Source organism: Hordeum vulgare, chromosome 2H (genome assembly GCF_904849725.1).
Source record: "Hordeum vulgare subsp. vulgare chromosome 2H, MorexV3_pseudomolecules_assembly, whole genome shotgun sequence".
In the NCBI taxonomy this organism is placed as follows: domain Eukaryota; kingdom Viridiplantae; phylum Streptophyta; class Magnoliopsida; order Poales; family Poaceae; genus Hordeum; species Hordeum vulgare.
In genome coordinates, this window is record NC_058519.1 from 436,235,846 (window position 1) to 436,245,267 (window position 9,422).

A 9,422-nucleotide genomic window follows, 5' to 3' on the forward strand; every position below is an offset into this window, starting at 1 on the left:
AGGGATACTTTAGGCTATCTCGAGGTTCAGGCTCCCCCCCCCCCCCCCCCGCAACTTGTGGTTAGTTTGTGATGGATGAGTTGGAGCACCCTCAAGGATTAAATCTTTTCCGAGAGCCATGCCCGCAGTTATGCCGGAACTTGGAAATTCTTTAACACCCGGTCATAGCAAACTTGATGTAAAATCAAATAAAATACACCAACCGTGTGCCTAATCATGACCATCTGTTCTTGTGAAGTTTGAACTAAGAAGGGAACACAATGTGGTTATGTTTGACTCGTAAGTAGGTGTTTGGGATCACTTCTTGATAATTACTAGTTCACGTCCGATTATGCGTAGATCACTCTTCTTATTCTTGTACTCATGAGTTAGCATCTCAAATAAATGCTTAATGATGCTACAACCTCACCACTTAACCATACGTCGCTCATTAATCTTTGCTAGTCTTGATACCCTTGGAAATGAGGTTGTTGAGTCCCCGTGGCTCACATATTAATACAACAATAGTTGGAGGTACATGTAATGTGATGCTCTGATGTGAGAGAAATGCTTGTTTGATTTGGAGTTCTTCTTCTTCTTCTTCTCCGATCATAGGATGGGTCCCAGGCCGGCAGCCTGTGATAACAAGATGGATGTCGCTTTTATTGTTTGATTTCATCTGTAGGCGGACCCTGCTTTTATCCATGATGATTTCTATGGATGTTTGTATTGAGGTGATCATGATTTAGCTTGTGGCGAGTCTAAGCCAATTACATATAGTCATATCCCCTTTACATGTACTTGTAACGATATCCATTCTTTCCAAAACAACGAGATGCGCTTCTATCCCTATCAAGGCCCTCGAGACCGGATGAGGATACTACCACACCTTGGGCATTACACAAGGTTGCGCCAACCAATGGATGTGTTGTTTTCCCTACTCCTGACAATGTTGTGCACCTGATGCTTCGATGTCATCAAGCTGATTTAAATTGACGAAGGCATTGGATGACTGACCTAGCAATCAAGTCATCGAGTATTGCGGACTTTGTCTCATCTCCTGAAGTCGTGGACAAACTGGGAGCGCTATGGCATATTTTGTTTGCAGCTGATACGTCGCTATCGTATCTACTTTTCCAAACTCTTTTGCCCTTGTTTTGGACTCTAATTTACATGATTTGAATGGAACTAACCCGGACTAACGCTGTTTTCAGCAGAATTGCCATGGTGTTGTTTTTTCGCAGAAATAAAAGTTCTCGGAATGACCTAGAAATTTACGAGGATTTCTTGTGGAATATAAAAAAATACTGGCGCAAGAATCAACCGGAGGTGAGGAGCGAGGAGCCCACAAGCCCAGGAAGCACGGGCCCCCCTGGCCGCGCCTAGCAGGCTTGTGGGGCCCTTGGGGCTCCGCCGCCTCCAACTCCAGCTCTATTTAGTCCCTTTCGTCCAGAAAAAAAATCAAGGAGAAGGGTTCATCGCATTTTACGATACGGAGCCACCGCCACCACATGTTCTTCCTCTGGAGGGCAGATCTGGAGTCCGTTTTGGGCTCCGGAGAGGGGGAATCGACGCCTTCTTCATCACCAACCATCCTTCATTGCCAATTCCATGATGTTATTCATGTTCATGAGTAATCTCATCGTAGGCTTGTTGGACGGTGATGGGTTGGATGAGATCTATCATGTAATCGAGTTTGTTTTGATGGGGATTGATCCCTAGTATCCACTATGTTCTCAGATTGATGTTGCTACTACTTTGCTATGCTTAATGCTTGTCACTAGGGCCCGAGTGCCATGATTTCAAATCTGAACCTATTATGTTCTCGTCAATATATGTGTGTTCTTGATCCTATCTTGCAAGTTGTAGTCAGCTACTATGTGTTATGACCCGGCAACCCCGGAGTGACAATAGGCGGAACCACTCCCGGAGATGACCATAGTATGAGGAGTTCATGTATTCACTAAGTGCTAATGCTTTGTTCCAGTTCTCTATTAAAAGGAGAACCTTAATATCCCTTAGTTTCCATTAGGATCCCACTGCCACGGGAGGGATGGACAATAGATGTCATGCAAGTTCTTTTCATAAGCACGTATGACTACATACGGAATACATGCCTACATTACATTGACGAACTGGAGCTAGTTACATATCTCCCCATGTTATAACTGTTGCATGATGAATGTTATTCGGCATAATTATCCAGCACCGATCCAATGCCTACGAGTTTTTCCTACTGGTCCTTGCTATGTTACTTTGCCGCTACTGCTGTCACTGCTGCTGCTGTTAGTGCTACTGCTGTCACTGCTGCTATTGTTACCGCTACTGCTGTCACTGCTGCTACTGTTACCCTTGCTACTGTTGCTATCACACTACTTTGCTACTGATACTTTTCTGCAGATACTATGTCTTTCAGGTGTGGTTGAATTGACAACTCAACTGCTAATACTCAAGAATATTCTTTGGCTTCCCCTTGTGTCGAATCAACAAATTTGGGTTGAATACTCTACCCTCAAAAACAGTTGCGATCCCCTATACTTGTGTGTTATCAAGACTATTTTCTGGTGCCGTTGCCGGGGAGGCATAGCACTATTCTCTGAGTCACTTCGGATTTACGTCTGTTGATCACTATGAGGAATCCGAGAGATCGAAAAACTAATGTCTTGCCCTCAACTACGAGGACAGGTAAGGAACTGCCATCTAGCTCTGCACTTGATTCATCTTCAGTTATGAGTAAGTTTGCGACACCACCTCCTACTAGAAATTTTGATGTGTCGCCTGTGCTTGATGATGCTACTTCTGCTATCCATGATGCTCGTGATGATGCTTCGCTTGATACTGCTTTGCCACTAGGTGCATTTCTTGATGCACAAATTGCTAGAGTTGCTGTTGAATGTGATGATACTTCTGAAACTGCTGAGATTATTGAAGTAGAACCTGCTATTTCACCTGTTAGAACTAGCTCTCCTAGATATGAATTGCCCGATATACCTGAGGGTTATGTTATGGAGGGAGAGATAGTTGAGGAGTTTCTTGCTTGTAAGGATAGCTATGAACTTGAGAAATTACTGCACAAGTGGAAAGAAAAATCTCTGAACGCTCGGGTGAAATACGACCCGAACTTTGCTACTTCGCCTATCTTTGTGACCGATAAGGATTATGAATTCTCTGTCGATCCTGAGTTAATCACTTTGGTCGAATATGATCCTTTTCATGGTTATGAGTCTGAAACAGTTGTAGCACATCTTACTAAGTTGCACGATATAGCCACCCTATTCATGAGTGAGGAAAAGATCCGCCACTACCATATCCTTAAGTTGTTTCCTTTCTCGCTAAAGGATGATGCTAAGACTTGGTTCACTTGTCTTGCTCCTGGTTGTGTGCGTAGTCCCCAGGATATGATCTACTACTTCTCTGAGAAATATTTTCCTGCCCATAAGAAACAAGCTACCTTGTAGGATATATATAACTTTGTGCAAGTTGAAGAAGAGAGTCTCCCACAAGCTTGGGGGAGGCTTGTCCAACTGCTGAATGCTTTGCCTGATCACCCTCTTGAGAAAAACGAAATACTTGATATCTTCTATAATGGACTAACCGATGCTTCTAGGGACCACCTAGATAGTTTTGCTGTTTGTGTTTTCAGGGAACGAACTGTGGAACAAGCTGAGATTCTATTGAATAATATCTTGTGCAATGAGAATGCTTGGACTATTCCCGAACCACCTTCGAAGCCAACTCCAAAGAAAAGAGGTATCCTATTCCTCAGTCCTGAAGATATGCAAGAAGCTAAGAAATCTATGCGAGAGAAAGGCATTAAATCTGAAGATGTCAAAAATCTACCTCCTATCGAAGAGACCCATGGTCTTGTTAACCCGACACAGGTAGTAGAGGTAAATTCTCTTCGTAGATTCAATGAGAGTGATATTCCTTTTGATAAACCTGCTAGCTTATGCCTAGATGAATTTGATAACTTTGTTGCCAAACAACAAAGTTTCAATGATTATGTTAGCAGACAATTGGAACAGAATGCTCGTATGCTTAGCCATTTAAGTGCTTGTGTGGATAGAAACGTCAATGATCTTAAGCTTTTGAGTAAACATGCCACTATGGTTACTACTCAAGTAGAACAAGTACTTAAGGCTCAAAATGACTTGCTCAATGAGCTGAATGACAAGTTTGTTAGAATTATCACTAGAGGTGGTAGAGGTGGTAGAATGACCCAGGAACCTTTGTATCCTGAGGGTCATCCTAAGAGAAATGAACAAGATTCTCAAGGAGTTAGCACCGAGGCACCTAGTCATCCTAGGAAGAAAAATAAAGATGATAGGAACTTGCATGCTAGCAACACCGTTGCTGTTACACCCGAGAATCCAAACGATGTCTCTGTTTCTGATGCCGAAACACAATCTGGTGATGAACACGAGCCTAGTGATAATATCGATAGTGATGTTCATGTTGATGCTCAACCTAGCAATGATAAGGATGTGGATATTGAACCTGTTGATCTTGATAACCCACAACCTAAGAATAGGAGATACGATAAGAACGATTTCATTGCTAGGAAGCATGGTAAAGAAAGGGAACCATGGGTTCAGAAACCCATGCCCTTTCCTCCCAAACCATCCAATAAAAAGGAGGATGAGGATTTTGAGCGCTTTGTTGAAATGATTAGACCTGTCTTTCTGCAAATGCGTTTGACAGATATGCTCAAAATGTCTCCTTATGCTAAGTACATGAAGGATATTGTGACTAATAAGAGGAGGATACCTGAGGTTGAGATTTCCACCATTCTTGCCAATTACACCTTCAAGGGTGGAAGTCCTAAGAAACTAGATGATCCCGGAGTGCCCATTATACCTTGCTCCATTAAAGGCAATTATGTTAGAACCGCTTTATGAAATCTTGGAGCTGTTGTTAGTGTTATGCCTCTCTCTCTTTATCATAGACTTGAATTGGACAAGTTGACACCCACTGAAATCTCTCTGCAAATGGCCGACAAATCAACTGCTTTCCCTATCGGCATTTGCGAGGATGTGTCTGTTGTAGTTGCTAACGTTACTATCTTAACAGACTTTGTTATTCTGGATATTCCCGAGGATGATGGAATGGCGATCATCCTTGGAAGACCCTTTTTAAACACTGAGGGGCTGTTATTGATTGCAACAAAGGCAATGTCACTTTCCATGTCAAGGGTAATGAGAATACGGTGCACTTTCCGAAGAAACAATATCGAGTACATTGCATCAATGCTATTGAAAAAACTTCATCGATTTTTATTGGGAGCTTTGAATGCCCTATACCTACTGTTAAGATGAAGTATGATTTGCTTGTTGGGGATATGCACATCCCCATTGAGGTAACCTAGTGACTATTCGAAAAATCTTTGGTTTTATGCGATTCGAAAAAAAGTTTGTCAAGGAGACTTGATCAACCTCATTGACGGATTTCTTTTGATGACCATGAGATGGATGAATCTAGGAGTCACAACCCTCTGTTCCAAACCTTTACCTTTGGTTGCTTAGAAGAAAAATGATAAATTTAGATTTAGTTTTTCCTGTTTTCTACTTTTTGAGTCCCTTAGAAAAGTGTCCCGAAAATAAAAGTTCTTGAAATGCCCTGAAAATCAAGTATGACTTTTTCTGGAATTTTTCAAAAATTCTGAGACAGAGAGCTAGTTAGGGGGGTGCACTAGTGGGACACAAGCCCAGGAGGCGCGGGCACCCCCCTCGCCGTGCCTACCAGGCTTGTGGGGCCCACATGGCCCCCTCCACTTATTCCAGCTCCCATCTCCTTCTCCTACATCCAGAAAAAATCATTCTACACCTCAAACCCGTGTTCTTGCTCTTCTTGCTGCGATTTTCGATCTCCTTGTGCAAAGCCCCATTCACCAAACTGTTGTGGGGGAATTGTGCCTTGGTATGTGACTCCTCCATTGGTCCAATTAGTTTTTGCTCTAGTGCTTTATTCGTTGCGTATTATTGCTGCCTTGTTGACCCTGTTCTTGAGCTTTGCATGCTAATTTTAGCTAGTCCCAAGTAGTTTTGATCCATGATATGGCCTCTAGGCACTTGTAGGAGTAGGTGGTATGACTTTTGTTGAGCCTTGTTCACTTTTCCTTTGAGTCACCAAAAATTTTAGAAAATTTCAGAGAAAGGAAAAGGAAAAGGTGAGGAGGTTCCTAAGAGGCTTTTCAAGCCGTGACCCCAAGGATGATGAAAATGAAAAGAAGAAACCAAAGTATCCGGTCCCACGACTTGCAGAAGTCCGAGCGTGCGAGTGTCCAAGCGATGTGTTCTTACGTGCCGCCGGTCTTTATGAGGATTTTTATTACTTGGTAGAGAACGCAGGCCTTACCGTATTTGTTGAAGATAAGTGTCCACAATACCTCCTCCTCACTAATATTTTCGTGCAAAGCTTTAATTCCTATCCAAGGAAGAGTCCTCGTATGGTTGAGTTCAAGTTATATGATATCCCCCAGCGCATGTCACTTCAGGATTTTTGCAATGTTTGCAAATTACCTTATGTTGGGGATATTCATGAACCTCGTCCACGTGACTTGGAGGCTTTCATTGATACTATTTCTATAGAAGAGGAGAGAGGAGTATCTTGCGCTAGAGTTGCTAGCATACATTTTCCCGTGCTTCGGTACTTCTCATTATTCGTGGGAAAATGTTTGATTGGCCGTGGGAAAGCTTGGGCTCTTAGCTCCCCAGATCTTGCGGTATTGCGCGAAGCTCTGGGCGCTATAGTGGCTCAACGGTTGAACACGAACCGTACTAAAGGTGTTGTCTATGAAGGTATCTATGCTACCCGTCTTGCTAGACATTTTGAGATACCTATTAGGCTACACGAGGTAGAAGAGATGCTTCTTCCTGAGAGATATCTAGATTATGATAGCATGGTTCGCCATGACTTTCTTGATAAAGATATAAATAAGAGGATAATTTATAACTTGGTATTTAGTCAGGGTACTCGTGAGACTATTACTTTGCCTGCTCCTTCTTTGTTCAATCTTCATCTAGCCAGGTACATTATTATGCCCTCGGACATCTACGCATATTGGGGCATAGCACCACCACAGGCGACCGTGCCCGAGCTACCAGTCGAGTATCAGACGCCAGTTTATCAGTGGGAGCCAGAGGAGCTCACCCAGCAGTGGCACCCTCAGTACACTCCGGAGTACCCCGGAGACGGTTACTTCCCACCTTGGGAGTAGACCAACTTAGTCCAAAAGCCTAAGCTTGGGGGAGTACGTGTTTCTCACCGACTTTATGTTCTGGCTCACGCTTTCACTTTGTTAGTCGGTGTTCACACCTTGCCACGGTATCATCCATGCTAGTTTATTTCTTTTTCTCGCTTTCTTCTCGTGCGTTTGTTTAGACTGAGAAAACCCCAAAATATTTCCCCTTCTTATTTTGCTTGTTGGTAGCTTTCCTGTGTAAATAGTTTTATTTTTCTTTGGGTCAAGGTAGAAGACCATGGTTACAATGTTTAGTGGCTCTGGCTTGTATATCTATTTATCTGTCAAAGAGCCATATTACTTTGTCTTCTTCTTTGTTTTTTCTTGCAGATTCCAGCTTATTCCAATGCACGAACACTCTTATTATTGTTCACATCATTCGGTCATGCAAGTGAAAGGCAATAATGACGATATATGATGAAGTGACTCAGCCTGGAAAAGCTGGTATGAACTCGATCTATTTTGTTTTTGTAAATATGACTAGCTCATCGTTCCTAATTCAGCTTTGTTATGAGAGAAACATGTTTGCAATGACAACTTAGAGATCATAGTTTATGATGCCATGCTTAATTATCTAGGAGCTTATAATGGTTTGTCTTGGATGCCAACATGAATTTTGAGATGATTATGATGTAGTATGATAGGATGGTATCCTCCTTTGAATGATTCAAGTGGCTTGACTTGGCGCATGTTTACGCATGTAGTTGAAACAAAATCAACATAGCCTCTATGATATTCATGTTTATGGTGACTTGTATCCTACTCATGCATGCACTCAATGTTGGTTAATTTCAATGCATATTGATGACTATTGTTGCTCTCTAGTTGGTCGCTTCAGTCTTTTGCGAGCCTTCACTTGTACTAAGCAGGAATACTGCTTGTGCATCCACTTCCATAAACCAAAATTTGTTCCATATGAGTCCACCATACCTACCTATATGCGGTATCTACCTACCGTTCCAAGTAAATTTGCATGTGCCACTCTCTAAATCTTCAAGAAATAATCTGTTTTGCATGCCTGAACCGCTTATGTGGCCACAAGGGGCGGTCAGTATCTTCCATGCTAGGCGTGTTATCCTCGATACGTGTTTATTCACTATCATTCACGAGAAAGGGGTCGGTAATTGGAATGCCCAGTTCCATGCTCAAATCGAAAAGATAATTGCAAACAAAACTCCCCCTGGATTGTTGTTGGTATGGACGGCACCCGAGTATTCGGCTAGTCGTGGAATATGATTGATCGGTGGTGGGGGAGTCAAAACTTTACTTTTCTGTTTGGGAACCGCCTATAGCATGTGTAGCATGGAAGATCATGAAAACTCTTGGTCATCACGTTGACAATGAAAGCATGCCACCCAAAATTATTGATCTCTGTTTTAAAAGCTTGAGCTCTGGCACCTCTGCAAATCAATGCTTCCCTCTGCGAAGGGCCTATCTATTTATGTTTCTGTTGAGTCATCCCCTTCTTATAAAAGCACCAATTAGCGAGCACCTGTGTCATTTTTATGCTTTTCTTTTAATTGTTATTGAGTATGGCTGTGACTGGATCTTCTTTGCCATGAACTACAATGTTCAGTCAGCCCTTGGTCTTTGAAGGTGCTCTGCATTTATGTTTGGAGGTCTCAGAATGAGCTAGCGAGATACCATCTGTACATATTGCTTCATGATTGTTTTGATTGAAGTGTTGACGTTTGAAACTTATCATTATTGCTCTCTAGTTGATCATGCCATTGATATGAGTATATCTTGAGACCTAAATGTCATTGCTTATGTGGTTATCTTATGATCTTGCTGAAAATCTGAATATGAGTTAGACATAATTGCAACAACATGATCAAAGAGAGTTCGTAAAAGTTTTTCTTTTGTCTCTTTAAGTTTGTCAACTGAATTTCTTGAGGACAAGCAAGGCTTTAAGCTTGGGGGAGTTGATACGTCTCCATCGTATCTACTTTTCCAAACTCTTTTTCCCTTGTTTTGGACTCTAATTTGCATGATTTGAATGCAACTAATCCGGACTAACGCTCTTTTCAGCAGAATTGCCGTGATGTTGTTTTTGCGTAGAAATAAAAGTTCTCGGAATGACCTAGAAATATACAAGGATTTTTTGTGGAATATATAAAAATACTGGCACAAGAATCAACCGGAGGTGTGGAGCGAGGAGCCCACAAGCCCAGCAGGCGCGGGCCCCCTGGCCACGCCTAGC